This window comes from Lycium barbarum, chromosome 7 (genome assembly GCF_019175385.1).
Source record: "Lycium barbarum isolate Lr01 chromosome 7, ASM1917538v2, whole genome shotgun sequence".
Classification (NCBI taxonomy): domain Eukaryota; kingdom Viridiplantae; phylum Streptophyta; class Magnoliopsida; order Solanales; family Solanaceae; genus Lycium; species Lycium barbarum.
Window position 1 is genome coordinate 55,019,046 of NC_083343.1, and position 21,343 is coordinate 55,040,388.

A 21,343-nucleotide genomic window follows, 5' to 3' on the forward strand; every position below is an offset into this window, starting at 1 on the left:
CGATGTTTTGATAAGTAAGAAATAGCATTTGATGATCCTAATCGAGATTCAAAGACATTTGACGTAAGGAAAGAAAGTTGTCAAGGAAAGTAAGGGATATGTCGCGTGCCGAGTAAGAATTATGAGCGACGAGCTAATGATGGCGTAATAATGTTTTGGAGAAGACTTATAATATCCCTTAGATTGTTAATAAGGTGTTAAACAAGTGTCAAGAAGGCTTCACAAGGATTTAAGGTCAAACGAAGTGACGAGAACAAAAAATCCGAGAAGAGGTGGATTATACAACCGATTATACGGTCCGTATAACGAGTCGTATAATGGTCACAGAATGAAGTTGTTGAGGGGGTGATTTCACGGTCACTTATACTGACCGTATAAATTTATACGGACCGCATAATGTGTCATCAAATTGACACAGAATGGGATGGTTACTGGAGTAGTTTCATGGTCACTTATATGGACCGTCTAAATTTATACGGACCGTATAAGTGTCCGTATAATTTCGTCGGGACAGATTTTGAAAGTTGATATAAGGACTTCAACACATTTATTTCATTTCATTTTTCTTCTACACAACTCAAGAACTCTCTAGAACCTTCCACACACTCCATATACAAGAACTCATGAGAAATTGATGATCAACTTCATCAAATCAACAAAACTAAGTGTGAGAAACACATCAAAGTTCATCCAAGTCAAGAAATTCCATGGGAAGTGGAACTAGGGTTTTGCTCAAGTGAAGTATTTACACTTAAAGCCCATTCCCACACTATCAAAGGTAAGTTTTATGGTATTTACATGTTATTTAAGGTATTGGAAAGTTGAAACACTTGGATTGTAGGAAGATATAGGAAATGGGTCATGAATGTGTGAATAGTGTCATTGTTGGGTAGTAGTTTGGGGTGAATTATGAATATTGGTATGTTGTGATTGTAAGTATGTTGTAGACGACATTTAGAACATGGAATAAGTATTATATGTGAGAAAATGCAACAATGAACTATGACCATGATTATGGAGAAATTGGAGTGAAATGGTGAAGTGCGGGTAATGTAAATGATTGATGATTGTGCTTGTGATATTGTGAATGTTGTTATGGATGTTTTCGAGTTGATATATGATATGGGGAAAAGTTGTATAAACAAAGGAAATGCTGCCCAATTTTCTTTAGCTTTAGTAAGCACGTTTAAGTAATCGATCAGCTAATGTTAATGTGAATTCTCTTGAAGGTAAAACGTGGGCATTGAAGGAGAACAAGCAAGCGATAGATTAGTTAAACGAAAAAGGTATGTGAGGCTAGTCCTTTCTTTCTTTGGCATGAATACTATGGTGTGATTTTTCCTCCTTCTCCATGAACCCTCTATATTTTTCATGTTCATGAATACCATATGAGATAAGAGATGCATTATGAGCCTAATAATGATGATGATGAGCTTAAGTCTAAAGATTCTAGAGTTCATGATATGATATTCCCACAAAGCTAAAGATGATGTTTATTGTATACACTCACCTTATATACTATTTCCTTCAAGGTGAGGCAGAATAATTATAAATGTTCCATAATGGAATCGGGGGTTCACGACCTTATGTCACCCCGATAAAGTATAACTGTCTTTGAGTTTCTATGCATACATTATGATGAGTACATGTTGATGATATTACACCGCACCTATATGGCCGGGCAGACACCGCTAAAGCGGGCAGCGTATACACCATGTCTAGATGACATGGGCAGACACCACTAGTGGGCGGCATGAGATGGTACCCCGGACGCGGGAGGCCTAGACGCAGGCTAATTATTTTTACACCGTACCGATATGGACGGGCAGCTCATACATTTATGCATACATGATATGATGATGATTATGAAGTAAGCCAGCATGCATTATTTTTTTATAAGTGACAGTCAGATACATTTGTTCCTTATTTGACGCTTCCTTTATCTCATTGACGTATTGTTATTATTTATGCCTCTCATACTCAGTACAATGTTCATACTGACGTCCATTTTCTTTGGACACTGTGTTCATGCCCACAAGTAGACAGGGAGGAAATCTTGATCCAGACTCGTAGGAGCTAGTAGCTGATTTGAGAGCACTCCCTTGTTCCGGAGGTGCCTTCGATTATTCTTTTGTGTACATATGTATATTTTGGGCACGACGGGGTCCTGTCCCATCCCTATGTCTAGCACTCTAGTAGAGGCTCGTAGATACACAGGTATGGGTTATATGGTCTCACGATGTTACTACTGTATATATATATATATATATATATATATATATATATATATATATTATCATTTTGATAGCCGAAAGGCTTATGTATATAAAAGTATCTATGTTCTCAAATGAAAAATGATTTTATTATGATTTGACTATGATGAGTAGTAGAGTGAGTGGTGCTCAGTGGTTAGCCCCGGGTAGTCGGGTCGTGACACATTCTCATTCTTCATGTACATATAAAAGGCACGGTTGACAGGAGATGACGCTCTGGCCTTTGTTGTGATGTGTGTATATATATAAGGTACAGTTGACTGGGGATGACGCTGTGGCCTTTGTTGTGATGTATATATATAAGGCACAGTTATCGGGGGTGACGCTGTGGCCTTTGTTGTGATGTATATATATAAGGCACAGTTGACAGGGGGTGACACTATGACCTTTGTTGTGATGTATATATAAAAGGCACAGTTGACAGGGGTGACACTGTGGCCTATGATGTGATGTTTATCTATAAGAGGCATAGTTGACAGAGGGTGACACTGTGGCATATATGGTGATGTTTTAGTGGTGACGATGTGGATTATGTTGTGGCATGTCACGACCCAGCTAGGAGACACGACGGGTACCCGGAGCAATTACCGAGCACCGCTCACTCTACTACTTGCCTTGCTCATTTAATACTCTTTTATCAATTTTACATACCAATTGTAGGAACATCATATTTAATCAGAACATAAATACTTTATATACATTTTCCTTTCAGCTATCAAAATAATATACATACATATGAAAACACCTTGTGAGACCATCTAACCCACACTGCGTATCTACGAGCCTCGACTAACATAATGAATACATAGACGGAACAAGACTCCGTCATGCCCAAAATATACATATATGAATGTACATCAAAAGAATAACCATAAGCACCTCCGAACAATGGAGTGCTATCTATCAGCTGATAGCTACTGAGGACCTGGGCCAAGCTCTCCTCCCTGTCTACCTGTAGGCATGAACACAGCGTCCGAAGAAAGGACGTCAATACGAATATTGTACCGAGTATGAGAGGCATACATAATGAAAGGAAACATCAATAATATGAGGATAACATCAACATGAGACATCTGGATCTGACTGATAATCATAAATAAAGTAATGCATGCTATCTTACTCATACTCATCATCATGACATGTATGCATCATATGCAAGCTGCCCGTCCATGTCGGAACGGTGTGATAATCAATAATATTAGCCCGCGTCCAGGCCTCCCGTGTCCGGGGTACCATCTCATGCCGCCAACTAGTGGTGTCTGCCCACGCCCGTAGGTCATGGTGTATCCGTATCGCCGCTCGCCGAAGCGGTGTTTGCCCGGCCAACTAGGCCCGGTGTTAATGCAATCATGACATGCTTATGAAAATACTCATAGTAATATGCTTATCATAAAATACTTATCTTATCATAATGCGTATATAAGACTCATTATCAACTTTACTCTATCGGGGTGACGTAAGGTCATGATCCCCCGATTACATTATGGAACCATCATGGATATTCTGCCTCACCTTGAAAGGACTAGTACATAAGGTGAGTGTAGGCAAGGAATAACATCATCATCATTCTAGTGTCATCATATCGTATAACTTATCTCATATAGACATTCATAGGCATAAGCTTTTAACTTCTTAGAATGTAAGAATTCATGAAAGGAATAGGGATTCAAGCTAAAAGATTCATGCCATTAGAAAGAAGGACTAGCCTCGCATACCTTGGTCTTTTAGCTATGATATCTCTCACTTGTTCTCTGTCGATATCACGTCGTTACCTTCATAAGAGAATTCGTATCAACATTAGTAACTGACTATAAGAACGCGTCATTATTTCTAGGAGAAGTCGGACAACGCTTCCTTTCCTCATACCACTTTTCTCATGTTCTATATCAACTCCCAATATTCATAATATTATTCGGAATATCATAATCGACAATCGTCGTTTACGTACATTTGGCAAAATCCACCATTTTCCTCCAATTTTCCCTTATTTCTACTTCTAGTTCATCCTTGCGTTTTCATGCATTTAATGCTTGTTTCATGATATAAACATCATTTATAACGTATTAGTGCTCACAACACTTCAATATTCATAGTTCAATTCCACTATCATTCATTTATGTCACTATTCACTCAATAATGACCCATTCATATGTTCTTCTACATTTCAAGTGTCTAAGCTTTCCAATACTTCAAACAACATGGAAAAATCATGAAACTTACCTTGGATGATGGTTGAACAATCCTTAAGTTGAAATACTTCAATTAGCCAAAACCCTAGTTCCACCTTCTTGGGAATTTCTTCACTTAGATGATCCTTTGTTGTGTTCTTACACTTGATTTCATGAATTTGGTGTTGTTGGTCTTGATGTTCTTTTGATTCTTTGGGATTTCTATAGATGAAGCATGTGGAGAGGTCTAGAAGTTTCTTGATTTGGTTGAATGAATAATGAGTTAAAATGAGGCTTAAGTCCCCTTTAAAAATCACAAATCTGATCTTTAATGAATTCTCGTCGGGATGAACAGTGGTCGTAAACCACCATATACAGACCGTATTTTGATTTACGGTCCGTCCTCCATGGTCGTTTTTAATCATCCCAGAAACAGAAAGTTTGGCTGAGGATTATGGCAATTTACAACTGAGGTTTACGGGCCGTCCTCCAAGTCATTTTTAACCATTTTCACAATTTACAGAAAGTTGGGATTTTTGACAAGCTGGAGGACGATTGCACTATACGGTCCGTAAATCACTTTACGGGCCGTATAGTGCCATATACGACCACTGGGCTGAAAAATTTTCCGCGACTTTCTTATTTTCAAAAATTCTTAATTAGCCATTCCCGACTTAATAAAACATCATTCACTCAAACTCTTCATCATTCCACTCATCATACAAGTACGGAGAAATTTCCGAGGTGTAACATGGCATTTCTATAGATCTATGTGTTTTCTTGATATAGCCATACTGATTCATTTATCTTGCACATTTATTGACATGTCTCAAATGTATTCCATGATTCTATGTACATGCTGATCTCATACCTTACATACTCAATACATCGTTCGTGCTGACATCCCTTCTTGTGGATGCTGCGTTCGTGCCTGCTGGGCAGATAGACAAGACGAGGATCTTTCATCGTAGGCTACCTTCAGGTACTAGTTCTGATTGGTGAGCTCCACTTCTTCCTGGAGCACTGCCGAGTCTGGATGTATATATGTTTGTATAATTTTTGTTCAGGGCATGTCGGGGGCCCTGTCCCGACTTGTATACTTCAGTCATGTTCATAGAGGCTTTGCAGACAGTTCCTATGTATAGCTTAGTTATGTTCTATCGGTCGTTATATTGGCGTCGTAGGTTCATTTGACATATATTTATACATGATATTACGTTCATATCTAGCCTTAAGGGTGGGGTGTGACAATACTGGCGGGACAGGATCCCGCCATGCCTATATGTATGTACACAAAAGAGTAATACCCAAAATTTATAGCTCCAGATGAAATGGAGCTCCTCTATGTAGTCCCTGAATAAGAAATCTATGGATCAAGCCTGTCTCCCAATCCGCCTGCGGGCATGACGCAGCGTCCACAAACAAAAGGACATCAGTACGAATAATGTACTGAGTATGTAAAGCATAATCAACATCATAGAAGAAGCATAAGAGACAACATAAGAAATAGCATAAGATATAGCATAAGATGGGAGAATCAGGAGGTGATAGAGTCATTTGTACCTCTAGTGGCCTTCATCATATCTACTTACTTATCTTTCATAGGGGACCTTCCATTTCTAAGGCTTACTCATGTACATACATATACATATTCATATTCGTACTTATGCCCGTATTCGTATCCATATCATACCCCACCATGAAGGTTCGGTGGTTCACATACCCGGCTATGACAAGGCTCAGTGATTATGCATACCTGGCCCTACCAGGCTCAGTGTTATCTGTACCCAACTGCAGAGGTGCACGCGATAAGTATCATACCCGGCCATATAAGCTCGGTGTTACATAATAGTCATACATACTTAGACACGTATACATAAAAGTCCATAGGTATCATCAACATCATTGTTGTCATCGTTTTCATTACATCTATCCTTAAAGGATCAACTATCATATAAAGGAGGTACTAGTATCGTGAAAGTATTGAGAAATCATGAGCTTTGGAAATCTTAGAGATAGTCATTTGGAAGACATTATAGAACTCATGAAAGGATATATATAGCAAAGGAACCATGCCTTAATGAAAGAAGGGTTAGCTTTACATACCTCATTGTCTTCTTAACTACTTAACGTTCACCATCGTAGCTTGAACAATCTATATTAGAAGGATTCATACCATGGTTAAGCCTTAATAACACCCTTGAATTCAAACTAGAATAATTCATGATTTAATGAAAATTGGGCAGCATTTCCCCTATTTCGTCAACTTCCACCATATTACAAAACAACTCCCAACAACCACAATAACATCCACAATATCATAATCAAGTAGTCACATTCCATTAAGTCTTCCATATTCATTCTCACATTTAATTTACACTAACAACATCACACCAACCCTTTTCACATTTTTCATAGAACGCTTTCTCATCATCATTATTACCTTCTATAGCAAGATTATATCCATATCATACTAAGAATCATAACACAAGTTAGCTTACTACTCAAAAACATCATAAAAACTACATTTTGAACTCATCTTCTACTTTCTCCTTCTACCCAAGTTGTTCAACAACTAAACATTCTTGATAACATGAAATAAACATGAAAACTAAACTTTTATCTCACAATAATGAGCCTTGGAACAAGATATCAACTTATATGAAAACCCTAGCTTCAATACCCAAAGAATTCTTGAAGCCTACTAACCCTAGCAAGACTTCTAACACATGAATATCTTGATTCTTGCCTCTTGATCTTTAATCTCTCTTGGATTTTGGCTTGGATTAGTTTACGGAGTTGAAGAGAGGTTTTTTGGAGAACTCTTGGATCAGACTTGGGAAAATAAATTGTCCAAATGAAGTGGAACGAAATATATAAAGCGTGACTTAAAAACCCAACGGGCAATTCTGCGCCCACTTTGACGGACCGTTAAAATTCCTATGGTCCGTCAAAGTGCACCGTAAAAATTTCCATCCCAACATAGCTCACTATGACCATTATACGGTGGTGCTCTACCATTTGAATGGCCGTCAAATATTATATGGTCTGTTAAATGGTCCGTCAAAGTGCCCTCTTCCGAAAAGTTGCTCCTTTCGATTCGTTTATCTCCCAATCCTTATGGAATCTTCTTGGCACTTGGATAACACTTCATTAACCATAAAATAGGCCCTATATCAGCCCCTCAAGACATTATTAAATAAATACTAGCTTAATTATAGCGAAAACCTTTCCGAGCGCGACTTACATTTCACTTCCTTCATCAAACTTAGTTCCATATATATCTATGACTTCAAAGTCTTAAGGTACTCACTTAAAGTTATCAAATGCTCTCCTTAATCTCAAAAGGATCTCATGTTCACTTTAGGTTCGTGCTATTCTACTCATGAATCACACGACTCGAAATTTCCGAGATGTAACAAAATTAGTACCAACCGGTGACTTCTTTATGACCGATATAGAATTGTCTGGATAGTTGTGAATACTTCCTTTACCATGAATCACGACTTCTTGATCATCCCATATGAATTTGAGAGACTGGTGCAACGAAGATGCCACGACTCCTGCGGCGTGCAACCATGGTCGTCCCAATAATAAGTTGTAGGTCGTTTTGATATCTATGATGACGAACTCCACCACGAACTCTGCGAGACCCATTTGTATATGTAGATCTATTTCTCCAATTAGGTCGTTGGTTACGCCATCATAAGCTTTTACATTTTTTTGACTCTGGATGATTTTGCCAACATTATATCCAAGTTGTTTTAAAGTCGTCACGGGGCATACATTCAACCCAGCCCCTCCATCAATCAGCACTTGAGGGATAATCTTGTCGTGGCATTTGATTGTTATGTGTAAGGCCTTGTTGTGGGTCTTACCCTCTCTTGGTAATTCGTCATCAGAAAATGATAGCTTATGCGCTCATACAAAATACCCCACAAGCTCGGCCAATGTCTCACTATAGTGCAGGCGGGCACTTGGACTTCATCCAAAGCTTTCATTAAGGCTAAGAGAGGTTGAGACGAACTGAGTAATAATGACATTACTGATATCCTTACAGGAGTCTTATGCAACTGCTCAACAATCAAATAATCCTTGACTGGCATTTGCCTCCAAAAGTTTTTAGCTTCGCCTTCAGTAATTGGTCTTTTCTGAGGATTTTCACGTCGTGGCGCTTTGAGCGCAGGCTCTTCTGGAGCATAACACCTTCCATACCTAGTCATTCCTTAAACCACATCGGCTATCTCTTTTCCTTTATTGACCATCATCAGGTGCGGTGGTTTGATCACAAAATGTGCATTCTCAACTAGCCCTGATATTTTGAGCACGAACGGCTCGTTCTTAATTCTAGCGACTGTTGAGGGATATTTGAGCATCAAGGGCTCTTTCTTGGCTACAGCAGATGATTGGGACATCTTATATTTCCTTGTCAAAGGGCCTAACACTTCTTTTCTCTCTTGTAAGGACAACGAGGCGACGGTGCTTTCCAACCCTTCAATATCTAGACGAATGACCGCAGGGCTCTCTTCCCATTCATCACCTCTTTCTATCATGTCAATTTGATTCCCTCCATGTTACACCTCGAAAATCTTTCCGTACTTGTGTGATGAGTAGAACAATGAAGGGCTTGAGTGTATGATGTTTTATTAAGTCGGGAATGGCTAATTATGAATTTTTGGAAATAAGAAGGTGGCGGAAAATTTTCAGCACAGTGGTCGTAAAGGGCACTATACGGCCCGTAAAGTGATTTACGTACCGTATAGTGCAATTTTCCTCCAACTGTCCAAAAATTTCAAGTTCTGTCAAGTGTTGAAATGGCTAAAAATGACTTGGAGGACGGCCCGTAAACTGGCTTACGGACCGTAAACCTCGGTCGTAAACTGCCATGTCCCTTAGCCAAACTTTCTGATTTTGAAATGCTTAAAAAACGATCGCGGAGGACGGACATAAACCACAATACAGTCCGTAAACTGTGGTTTACGACCACTGTTCATCCCGACGAGAATTCATTTAACATCAGTTTTGAGTTACTAAAAAGGGACTTAAGCCTCATTTCATTTCGTTTTTCTTCCATACAATTCAAGAATGCTCTAGAAATCTCCAAATATTTCCTCCATAAGAATTTAAGAGAATCAAAGGGAACATCAAGATCAACACCTCTAAATTCATGAAAACAAGTGTAAGAACACATCAAAGGATCATCTAAGTCAACAAAATCCTCAAAAGGGTGGGACTAGGGTTATGGCTAAGTGAATTTTAAGGTATGTTTCATGACTATACCACGTGATTCAAGGTATTGGAAGACTTAGATACTTAAAATGTAGAAGAACATAGGAATGGGTCATGATTGAGTAAATAGTGTCACTATGGAATGGTAGTTGGATGGAATCATAGAAGTTGACGTGTTATGATTATGAATACGTTACAAATGGTGTATAGGTCATGATATAAGTGTTAAACTCAAAGGAAATGCCGCCTAATTTTCTCTAGGGATAACGATGCGTTCTCATAGTCGATTAACTAATGTAATACGAATTCTCTCATAAAGGTGACGACGTGGTAACGAAGGAGAATAAGTGGACAACAACGTAGCTAAACAACAAGGTATGTAAGGCTAGTCCTTTCTTTCCAATGGCATGAATCTTATAGTCCGAATTACCATCTTTCCATGAGCTCCTACATTCCAAAAAGTTAAATGTCTATATGAGATAAGTTATACGATATGATGATGTTAGTCCTTGCCTACACTCACCTTATGTGCTATTCCTTTCAAGGTGAGGCAGAATGTCCGTAATTGCTCTATAAAGTAATCGGGGGGTCACGACCTTACGTCACCCCGATAGAGTAAAGTTGTTCTCAAACCTTATGCATGTGATTATGATAAGATAAATATTTTACAATAAGTACATTATTATGACTATTTTATGATAAGCATGGCATGAGAATTGCATACCGGGCCTAGTTAGCCGGGCAGACACCGCTTCGGCGGGCGGCGATACGGATACACCACAACCTTCGGGCGTGGGCAGACACCACTAGTGGGCGGCATGAGATGGTACCCCAGACGCGGGAGGCCTGGACGCGGGCTTATATTATTGATTATCACACCATCCCGACATGGGCGGGTAGCTTGAATATGATGCATACATGTTACGATGATAAGTATGAGTAAGACAGCATGCATTATTCCATTTTTGATTATCGGTCAGATCCATATGCTTTATATTGATGCTCTCATTATATTATTGATGCCTTTCTTCGTTGTTCATGCCTCTCATACTCAGTACAATATTCGTACTGACGTCCCTTCGTTGGATGCTGTGTTCATGCCCACAGGTAGACAAGGAGGCGAGCTTGATCCAGATACTTAGGAGCTGCCAGCTGTCGAGAGCACTCCATTGTTCGGAGGTGCTTGTGATTTCTCTTTTGGTACATATGTATATATATATATTTAAGCATGACGGAGTCTTGTTCCGTCTATTGTATAGTATGTCAGTAGAGGCTCGTAGATGCGTAGTGTGGGTAGCATGGTCTCACATCTTTCATGTATACGTGCACTCATTATTTTAATGTACCAAACCTTTCTATATACACAAGTATTTATGTTTCCATATAAGTTATGATCTTTTTCTATGTTTCAAACATAAATATGATGATAAGGCATTAATCGAGTAAGGAGGGTAATAGAGCGAGCGGTGCTCGGCGGTTAGCCCCGGGTACCCGTCACAGCCCCTAGCTGGGTCGTGACACTCCATACTTTGGGAAAGGATTTGTGTCCACATTTGGAGGTATTGGTTTCAGGATAAGCTCATGATTTTCAATCATATCTTTTAGCTTATGCCTTAAGTTTATGCAACATTTGGTGGTATGGCCAACTTGGTTAGAATGATAGGCGCATATGAAATCTATCCTGTACTATCGATCCTTGGGATTAGCAGGTTTTTATGGAACAACATTCATTCAACCGGCGTCTCTTAGCTTGGCAAACAAACTAGCTCTTGATTCTGGTAAAGGAGTGAATACTCTCAGAGGTTTCTTTTGTGGTGCCTAATAGTTTGCTGGTGGAGGTTGGTTTTGGAAAGTTTGATTTTGTGGAGCTTGGTTATTGGGTGCTGACATTCGATAATTTGGTCGTGGAGCTTGGTTGCTAGGTGCTGGTATTTGGTAATTTGGTTGTGGAGCTTGATAGCCAGGTTACACGTAGCACACAGACATTGGGTTGTATTGTGGTGAAGGGGTGATATAGCTGGTTGGTGGAGGCGATTAGTAGTTATCTTGATTTTTGTGGGTTATCTCTTTCCTCATCTTTTTGGGCTAGTAGCTCTAGAAACATAAGCTACACCTTCTCTATTATTTTTGCCGCTCGTGGTGCCAGACGTACCTGGTCTGTTTAATACACTGACAATCTTGCCGATCTTGAGGTCATATTCGATGTCTTCCCCAACGGCGACTAAATCCGCAAAGGAACTCCCTTTCAAAGTTATCATTTTGTCAAAACAATCAGCTTCTTGGTACCGTATAAATTCTGCTACCAGCTCCGCTTCAGTCATAGGTGGTTGCATATGCGCCGCCTCGTCTCTCCAATGACTTGCATATTCTCTATAGGTTTCAGTCGATTTCTGATGAATTTTCTCCAATGAGAAGTGATCGGGCACGTTTTCCACATTGAAGCGGAATCTTTCTATGAATGAACTTGTCATCTCTTCCCATGTCTTCCATCGACTGATGTCTTGTGAGATAAACCACTCCATGGCTGTTCCTGACAAACTTCGACTAAATAATCTCATGAGGAAAGCCTCATTTCCGCCATTTCCGACCAGCTGGTCGCAATAAGCTCTTAAGTGGGCTCTACGATTGCCCAACACATTGAAATGGTCAAATTTGGGAATTTTGAAACCTTCTTGTTATACCCCATATTTTTATACGTCGAATTATTCGCAAGCAAATCGGGTCAAGTTAAAGGCAGAATCATTTTCGGACCCGAAATAGAAATCTTAATTTTCAATTTTAATAAAAACATAAATTGTTTATAAATTTTATTTAGTGTAAAAATATTACTGGAAATTAGTAACTAATTAATTGTGGTGTTAATTAAAAATTAGTGAACTGATACTAGGCTGCCACGTGACACCAAGTAGGCTGCCACGTGCCACCAAGTAGGCTGCCACGTGGCAGCAATTAGTCAAAAGGGGAAACTAACGTGTCAAGCCTAGTGATGACTCAAAGTCATCTAAAATGGGACTCTTACACGTTGAAAGGCTCTTTATACATTCAAAATTGACAATTCATAAATTCATTCTTGCAAGAATGCAATTAACAAAAGTCACGTATGAATGAATTAACAACAAAAAAAAAACACTCGGCTAAGTTTGTAGTTGGAGACAGAAAATGGTACTCTCGGACCAGCAGTGGTGAGGAAAAAAATTTGCATTGTTGAATATTTTGATTAAGTTTCAAGTGCAATACAAATTCAAGGAGGCGATAGCAACATTGGATATGGAATCGAGGAAGAAGAAATTGCGAAATTGGAGCAATTAAGAGTAGAAATTCCTCCGAGAAAATTAAGGTAAGATTTTCTTGTTTTATGACGTAGTTGTGTTAATAGTATTGTAATGGAGTTATTAGAATTGGATTGGACGAAATTGAAATTAAGAAAATGCATGAAATCGATGTTATAGGAAATTGTGGGTTGAAATGGGTTAAGAGAAAGTTATTGGGTTGTTAGAATTGTTATGGGCTGAATTGTAAGAATTTTATATGTATATCTTTGTTGTTGGTATTTCTGTGTTAACAGGAGAATAATTGAAAAGTCGGGTTAGGCGAATATATAGGGGAAATGCTGCCCGATTTTCGTTAAGCCCTTAACTAATGGAAAACCTTAAGCGAGAATGTATAGGTTAAAGAACAAGTTCTATAAAGTGATGGGCTACGGGTTTACGAACTAGAAAGTATGGTTACTGATGATAACGTTACCTTTATGTTAAATAGGCTAAAAGAGCGACAAAGCGAACGGTTTTGCGATTAGTCGTCAACAGGTATGTAAAGTCGTCCCTTCTTTTTTTTGGCATGTCTTAGATTTAAGTGATGAATGATATGAGCTTTGGGGTAATTCTATTCATAAGTTTTGAGTGTGATTCATGATTTTTATTCACTTCCTGATGTTAGAACTCTTAAAATGATTGAGCCTCCCCCTTCAGTTTTCTATACGTTGGATGGTAGTCGATATATATATATGTTCCTATTCTTAGGAACTCTATGATAACTAGTGACTGGACTTCTATAAGGTGTTTCAGACTATAGTGACATATGACTATGATCCTTAAGGCTTTGTGATATACTTATGATGACATTTAAGGAATGTTTGATATGTTCCGAGTGACATTCGAAAGGTATTTGATACGACTATTGTCCTGATTTTCAAATGGTAATTCGTGTTGATAATTCTATTGAGTCTTTGAAAATGTTTTTAAATTGCATATAGTTTCTCACTACTCTGCTCGTGCATGCCTCAATAAGTCTTTCACCGAGTCCCGGGCCGGGTATGTTATCGTGCATAGTTTCACTGCATTGTTCACCGAGTCCCTCACTAGAGGGCCGGGTACGGTATATATATATGATGATATGATGATATGATGACATGTTATGGCGGCCAGAAGGGCATATGATGACTTTATTCACCGAGTCCCTCACTAGAGGGACGGGTACGGTATATATGTATATAATATATGATATTGACATGCATGATTTATGTTTCAAAGGCAAGTGTTTTGGTATTCTGGACATTGTACTTGTTTCCTGTACTCCTTATTTCAGTTATGATCCTGTTTACTGTATTTCATGCTTTACATGCTCAGTACATATTCCGTACTGACCCCCTTTCTTCGGGGGGGCTGCGTTTCATGCCCGCAGGTGCAGATACACGCTTGGGTGATCCGCCAGCTTAGGATTCCCTTTCTGCTGTCTTGGAGAGCTCCGTTGTTCCGGAGTCTAGACTTTAGGTTTGAATCTTATGATATATATATATATATATATATATATATATATATATATATATATGTATATGTTATCCAGGGGTACGACGGGGCCCTGTCCCGTCATATTTTGCTATTCGTACTCTTAGAGGTCTGTAGACATATGTGTGGGTTGTGTATGGGTTCTGTTTAGCTGTGTCTATACAATGTGCTGTGGTATGATGTTCGTCTATGGTAGCAGCCTTGTCGGCTTGCATACGATATTGATATGTGATGGCAGCCTTGTCGCCTTGCGTATTATTTCATGATATGATCAGCTGTGACTCTTCAGGAGACAGTGTATCTGAATATACATATATGATGACGCTATCAACCTTCAGAGTTCTTTTGTAAAGTTCTATATTGTTCGTAGCTTCAGTTTGACTATATGTGATAAGTATGTATACGGGTGTCCAGGTCGGGCACCAGTCACGGCCTATGGGGTTGGGTCGTGACACTTCTGGTAGACCCAGGTCTGGATGTATGCACAAATCAGAGTATCTTAGCCCCTCTTTCTTTTTAAAGCCATGTTCTAGTTCAGCAATTTTCTTCCCCATCTCCTTCTCGATCTTGTCTATTCTTGCCTCAAAGAATATTTCCAGGTTCTCCAGTTCTAGCGAGGAGTCAATATGGCTAACATGGTTTTGAAAAGTAACATTTGGTTGCATGGGGCGGATTGTAGGAATTCCTGCTGCCCGAGGGGCTTGATAAGTGTTTGTGTTATGGGATGTTGTAGCGTGAGCAGGTGTTTGGAAAGCTAGGGTTTGGTGGGAGGAATCCCCAACATGGGTGGTGTTTCAGCGCAATGGAGTTTGATAAGTAGCCCCAGTCTGAGTTTGTCGGAAATTGTCAGGGATTGGTAAGTCCCAAATTTGGGAAAATGAGTGCAGGCCTTCTAGCCTCAGTATTAGTAGCATTTTCTTTTTCAGCCCTCAGGCAGCCTGCTTCTTCTCTAACTTCAGCCAATTGCCTTATTAGCAAGTTAACAGCATCTTCCAAAGGCATTCCAGCTATGTCAGCTATTGGGGTACCCTCGGCTAAAGTAGTACTGTTTGGGGGAGGAGTCTCAGGAAAGTTTTATTCTTGAGGGTTTAAGGACGCTGCAGCAGCTTTTGATCGAGTAACTAGTGCCAGTGAATCGACCCCTATCTATAAGAGAAAATAACTCAAAGGCTCCTAAGTTAGTGTTAGACTTAAGCACGAAACACAAGATATCACGTTGTTGCAGTTTAGAGCACATAGATTCATATATTTTATTTCGACTCTTGATTGATTTACATATCGAGGGTATTTTGATGTTTTTGCATTCTTAGGAATATTTATTTTTGGTAAGTGGGTTCATGGTTGATTTTCTTCTACCCACCCTATACTAAGGGGTATTTTAATTTTTATTATAAAAGGATCGAGTCTTAAATAGACTGCCTACGTATCCCGCCAAAGGGAAATCAAGTCCATCCGTAGTTCAGGCATGCACAGAAAAGGTTTTTTCCTGTGCTACCCGAAACATAGTTTTCTACCCTGACCAGGCCTTATGTAGGCTTCTCACGTATCCCTAGCAAGACATCAGGTCGGCGTGGTTCCGTTTACATAAAAAGGGAAAGGGATATTCTATCTTGTTGAAAATAGTAAAAGGGATACTTATGTTTTTCTACCCAACCATACTAAGCAGGTCTTCATTGTCTTCTTCATCTTCACCTTATAACCTTGTCTTTCTACGATAATCCAAACATGGCCTTCATTCACAAGGTGTTCCAATTCAAGCTTAAAATCCACACATTTCTCAATGTCATGGCCAGGGCGACCATGATGAAATACGCAAACCCTTTTTCTTGGAGGTCCTGAGCAACCCTAATAGGTTTGCAGCACTACTCTTATCTTCTTCACACTACACAGTAGGGAGTGAATCCTGGCATATGATTCCTCGAATTTGGAGAAGTCGCTCCTTCAGAACCTAACCCTTGATATCTTTTCTGGATGATTTTTCCCTTGGTCATGGGTCAGGAAAGAGTGGGGCCCCCAATTGTTTGCTAATTCTCCCTTGGTCAATTCATTGGATTAATTTTCTTTCCAGCGCTCCACATTCATTGGTTGTATGACCCGACTGACTTCGGTGGTAGAGGCAGTTTCTGTGAATCATAGAAGGAGCACACGGTGACAATAGATTTGGGCTTTGCGCGTACACTCCAAAAGTACCCAAAGTCTCTAAGAGTTCTGTTTGGACATTTCTACTGGCATACCCCAATTGTGCGATCTTGTGCCCTTGAGAACAATTGTGCATGAAACCAGAGACTCCTTGAGCTGAGAGTCGCGCTGGTCTCCATAGACTTTCAAGTTGGGGAAAAGTAGTTCATCATCTCCATAAAGTATGGGGTCAAGCCCTTCTTGTTGACTGAGTGGAACATAACTCCCAAGTTGTTACATCCGGCATTTTTGCATATTCGAAAAATTCGAGATAACTTGACTTGTAATGAATGAGGCCATATTTGGACCTTACTTGGTATGAATGTGTCAGCTATGAATACCTTGGTGTGGAATTACGAAAGGAGGCCAAGGGCAAAATTGGAATTTTGGAAATTCGTTTCGGAAATTACAAAATAAGAATTTTTGATGAATTGGGCTCAAAAAACAAAATGAGGCCCAACAAAGGGAGCCCAACCGGCCACACTTCATGGCCCAAGTCCATGGAATATTATTCTATGTGACAAATTAATAAAAAGGGATAAGTATATACATGGATCAATGTTCATCTTTTGGAACATTCAAGAAAAACCAAGAAGAGAGAAAAAGAAGAAGAGGTCACGGCCTAAGAGAAAGAGAAAGAGAAAAAGAAAAGAAAAATTCTTGGAGCTCAAATCCTTGATTCAAAAATCCATCTCTTTTGGAATTATTACTAAGTTCAAGATTCTCTACAAAGTGGTACAATTATTTTGGCAAGAAACTACCATTTGTGGCAAGTGGAAGAGTTGAGAAAAGGTAAGAATTTTACCATTTTTAAACCATGGAATATACGTATATATGTTGTAGTGTGTGGGAATGAATGAAAAGCATGAAAATTTTATGTGTTGTGAATGTGTGTGTATGGCCGTGTGTGTGTATGATGGTGTAGTTGAGATGTGTTGAATTTTGTATTGTAATCTAGTTATGGTTATGGTAGAAATTGTATTGGAAATGAAAGTTGAATGAATTGGTGGAAGTTGGAAAATATAGAATATGGCCGTGTGGTACCATGTTAATGAGGGAAGATGAACTAAATTTCTCTAGTAGGTTAATTGTGTTATTGTGAAGTGAATGAAAGAATAATGGTTCTTGTTGTCATGGAAAAATAGTTGTTAAGTTGTTGTAGGAAATTATGCAAGTTTATTGTAACTTATGTAAATGTGGAGATGAAAGTAGTAAGAGGCAAATTATGATTATCATTGATGAAGTTGGAAGATAGAAGTATGTCATGAACATGTTTGCTAAAAGATTGGAAATTGTGGATGAATTATGCCTTTGGTAGGAAGCTTGTATATTGTGTATACCTTATGTATATTTGGCGAAAACGATATGATATGTCTCCGAATCATGTTGTAATGACCTTGATAAGTGATGAATATGAAAATGGTAAGATTGGTTTGGAAGTGTAAGGTCGGAATGAAAGATATTGTGTTATGTCGGAAAGATGGCTAGTAATGGCATATTGCATATTTTGTAATACTTGTTGTTGTTATTGATGTTGTTGTTGGGTGCTGTGTTGATATATTAAGCCGAGCTAAGTCTCGGGGATGTTAAATATATAGGGGAAATGCTGCCGAAATTTCGGTAGGCAATTATGTGATTAAGTATGGAATCCTAAAGGCTTGAATTGACAATTGGTAAACTTGACCATTTCTAGATTCTGGACGAAATTGGAATCGAAGCCAAGCGAGCGTAAGGCGCAATCGAGGTATGTAAAGCCTACCCCTTCATTCTTAGGCATGTTCTGAACGTAATAGGCTCGGCCGCGAGCCTTAAATACGACTCCGTTCCTCGGAATTCGAGATGGAAATCCGCTCCAATTCCTTCAGTAAGATTGAAACCATTTCCTTATAAAATGTCTTTAAAGTGAACTTTTGTATGAAACTTTCCTAAACGGAGTCGGAATACTTCCATATGATTATGGATGACCTCATAAGGTCTATTATCAGTAATTTACGTATGTCGCCTCGAGTTGGTCCGAGGTGGGCCCATGGAGCCCCGATACCTCTTGTATGGCCTAAATTGCCTTCTTTCTGTCCGTTTTTCACAGGCAACATCTGAACTATCATTTTGACCATGATTTGACTGTTTTTATATAAATCTTGCAAAATGGTTTTGACATCTAAAAATATGATTCTGGTGATAATCTGTCGTGCCTTCCCAAGTAGGATATAGGCGCGTATTATGAATACCATCTGAATACTCTGATTTGAGTCGCCGCTTGGCATACTTCAGTTTGATTGAGTCTGTATGTGTGTGGTTTCTTATTAATCTGTTCGTGGATGTCTCAATGCTTCTTTCACTGCGTCCCGGGCCAGGTTCTGTTATCGTGCATATTCCTCTGCATTGTTCACCGCGTCCCTCGGTGTGCGGGCCGGGATCTGTTTATATCGGTATGATATTATGATCTGTGTATGGGGATGGCGGCTAGGATGGCACATTATCTGATTCTGTCTGTCCACCGCGTCCCGTACTAAGAGGGCCGGGTTCTGTTTACCGCGCCCCCATGACAGGGTCGGGATCTGTATGTATGTATGTATGTATGTGCTATCAGCATTTATATAAGCACATGACTCTGTATAATTCTGTATGATTCTGCATGCATAATTCCGTCCGGTACACGTCTGTCTGTCCGTATGTATTGTGATTCTGTCTGTCCGTATGTATTATGATTATGTCTGTCAGTCTGGACCATGATTCTGTCTGTCCGTCTGGATTGTGACTCTTTCCGGTATACTTCCGTCTGTCTGTTCGGCTTATGATTCTGTCTATTATATTTCTGTGTTTATGGTCCAGATTATGATTATGCTTGATACATTTCCGCTTTACATACTCGGTACATTTTTCGTACTGACCCCCGGTTCTTCGGGGGCTGCGTTACATGCCCGCAGGTACAGACGCACCTGGAGATACACCGCCAGTCTAGGACTCAGATTCTGCTATTTTGAAGAGCTCCTTTGATCCGGAGCGAATACTTTTGGTATATATCTTCTGACATCTGTATATTCTGTATGTATGACAATTCTGGGTACGGCGGGGCCCTGTCCCGTCATCTGATTCTGTATGTCTGTTAGAGGCCTGTAGATATGTATGTGGGTTACGGGTTGCTACGATTCGGATAGGTACGTATGATTTTGTGACTCTGTCCATTATGTTAGCCTCATCGGCTTATATGTAATTTCAGTATGTTCGGATATGTGTACGTTATAGCGCGCGCTGCATTTGTATTGGCTTAAGTTTGTATACAGCTGGTGTGAATTATCTGTCTGATGCGCCAATTCTGGTAGGAAGGTACGTATGGGTATCCAGTTAGGATACCAGTCGCGGCCCACGGGGTTGGGTCATGACACAAGTGGTGCTCCAGGTGTCTTTCCCCGTTTTAGCCAATTGGCAGGGTATTTCTTAGTTAGCTCCTCAACATAAGCTAGAAGAGTTTAAGCTTCTTTCATCTTCTCATTGGCCGCCTTAGTGGTTTGGATAGCTTCTTTCATTCGAGCAGTAGCCAGGGCCATGCTATCGTCCCACTGACGGTCTTTCTTACTTGTTGCTTCCATGTTCTCATCATCACCGACTAGGTTGACGTAAGGGGAAATCGCACTCATGCTATCTAGAGTCTCCATTCCCTATTAGCAAATCAACCTTTTAAAAATGGAGCTAAATTTGGTTTTAGGGGTTGTTTTTCTTGGTTTTTTTTTTCTTCTTTTGGGTAGTGTCTAGAATGGGGACCAATCTAAAGTTTCAATAATATATATGCTTTTCACACAAAGCAGTAATATCAGATAAGCATTTAGACAGTATAACGTGTTTTCCTTTACCTTGTTACTCCAAGGCTACTAACGCATGAAGCAAGATTGTGCCATAGGTAAAACAAATTTATTGTTTCCCAAACATAAAAATCCCAACGTTTTCATTAATGATATCTTCCCAAGTAGGATTACAAGGCTTTTAAAGTAAATAAATGCAAAACATCAAAGGAAATCCACTACTCGGATCGAAATCTGCTTTCTCTCAGCCCGTGCTTTCTTGGCCCTTCGAAGGGCGGTCTGAATGGCTACATGGGCTGGCATCAATGCTGTCCCGATCCACTGACCCCTCTGAATGTCAGTCAACGATGTCCCTATATCTATGGTTTCCCTAACAAAAGTGTCAAGCTAATCTATGCTCTCCAATGAGGCATCTGCCTCGTCTGTTAAACTCTTACTTATCTCTTGGTCATATTCTATTTTTGCTTGATGATCCGCTTCTCTTCCTTCCACCCTATCTACTAGCTAGCTCAACCCTAAGCCACTCGTAGTAGTCTTCATCATGACTTGGATTGTTTGGATCCTCATCCAACTTATCTTCCCTTATCACATTCTTCCAATATTTCCTAACATCCTTTATACCCGCGATATGACCTTCTTCGTAATCTCGTACAAACTCTCACATATCTCCCACATTTGGGATAACCTGTCTCATACCAAATTGTCTAAGTACTCTCAATGGCGTGTAGGGTATGATCCCCCTAATGCCCATAGACGGTAAATAGGGACGCCTACGGCTCTTAACACAAACAGTCTTGGAGTGAAAATTAGGTACTCTCCACTTGATATGTTCTTCTCTTAGTCTGGAAAAGATGTGAGCCCATCCTCTTTTATCTTGGACCCTACAAGGCATAGCAGGGACTCCCAAATCA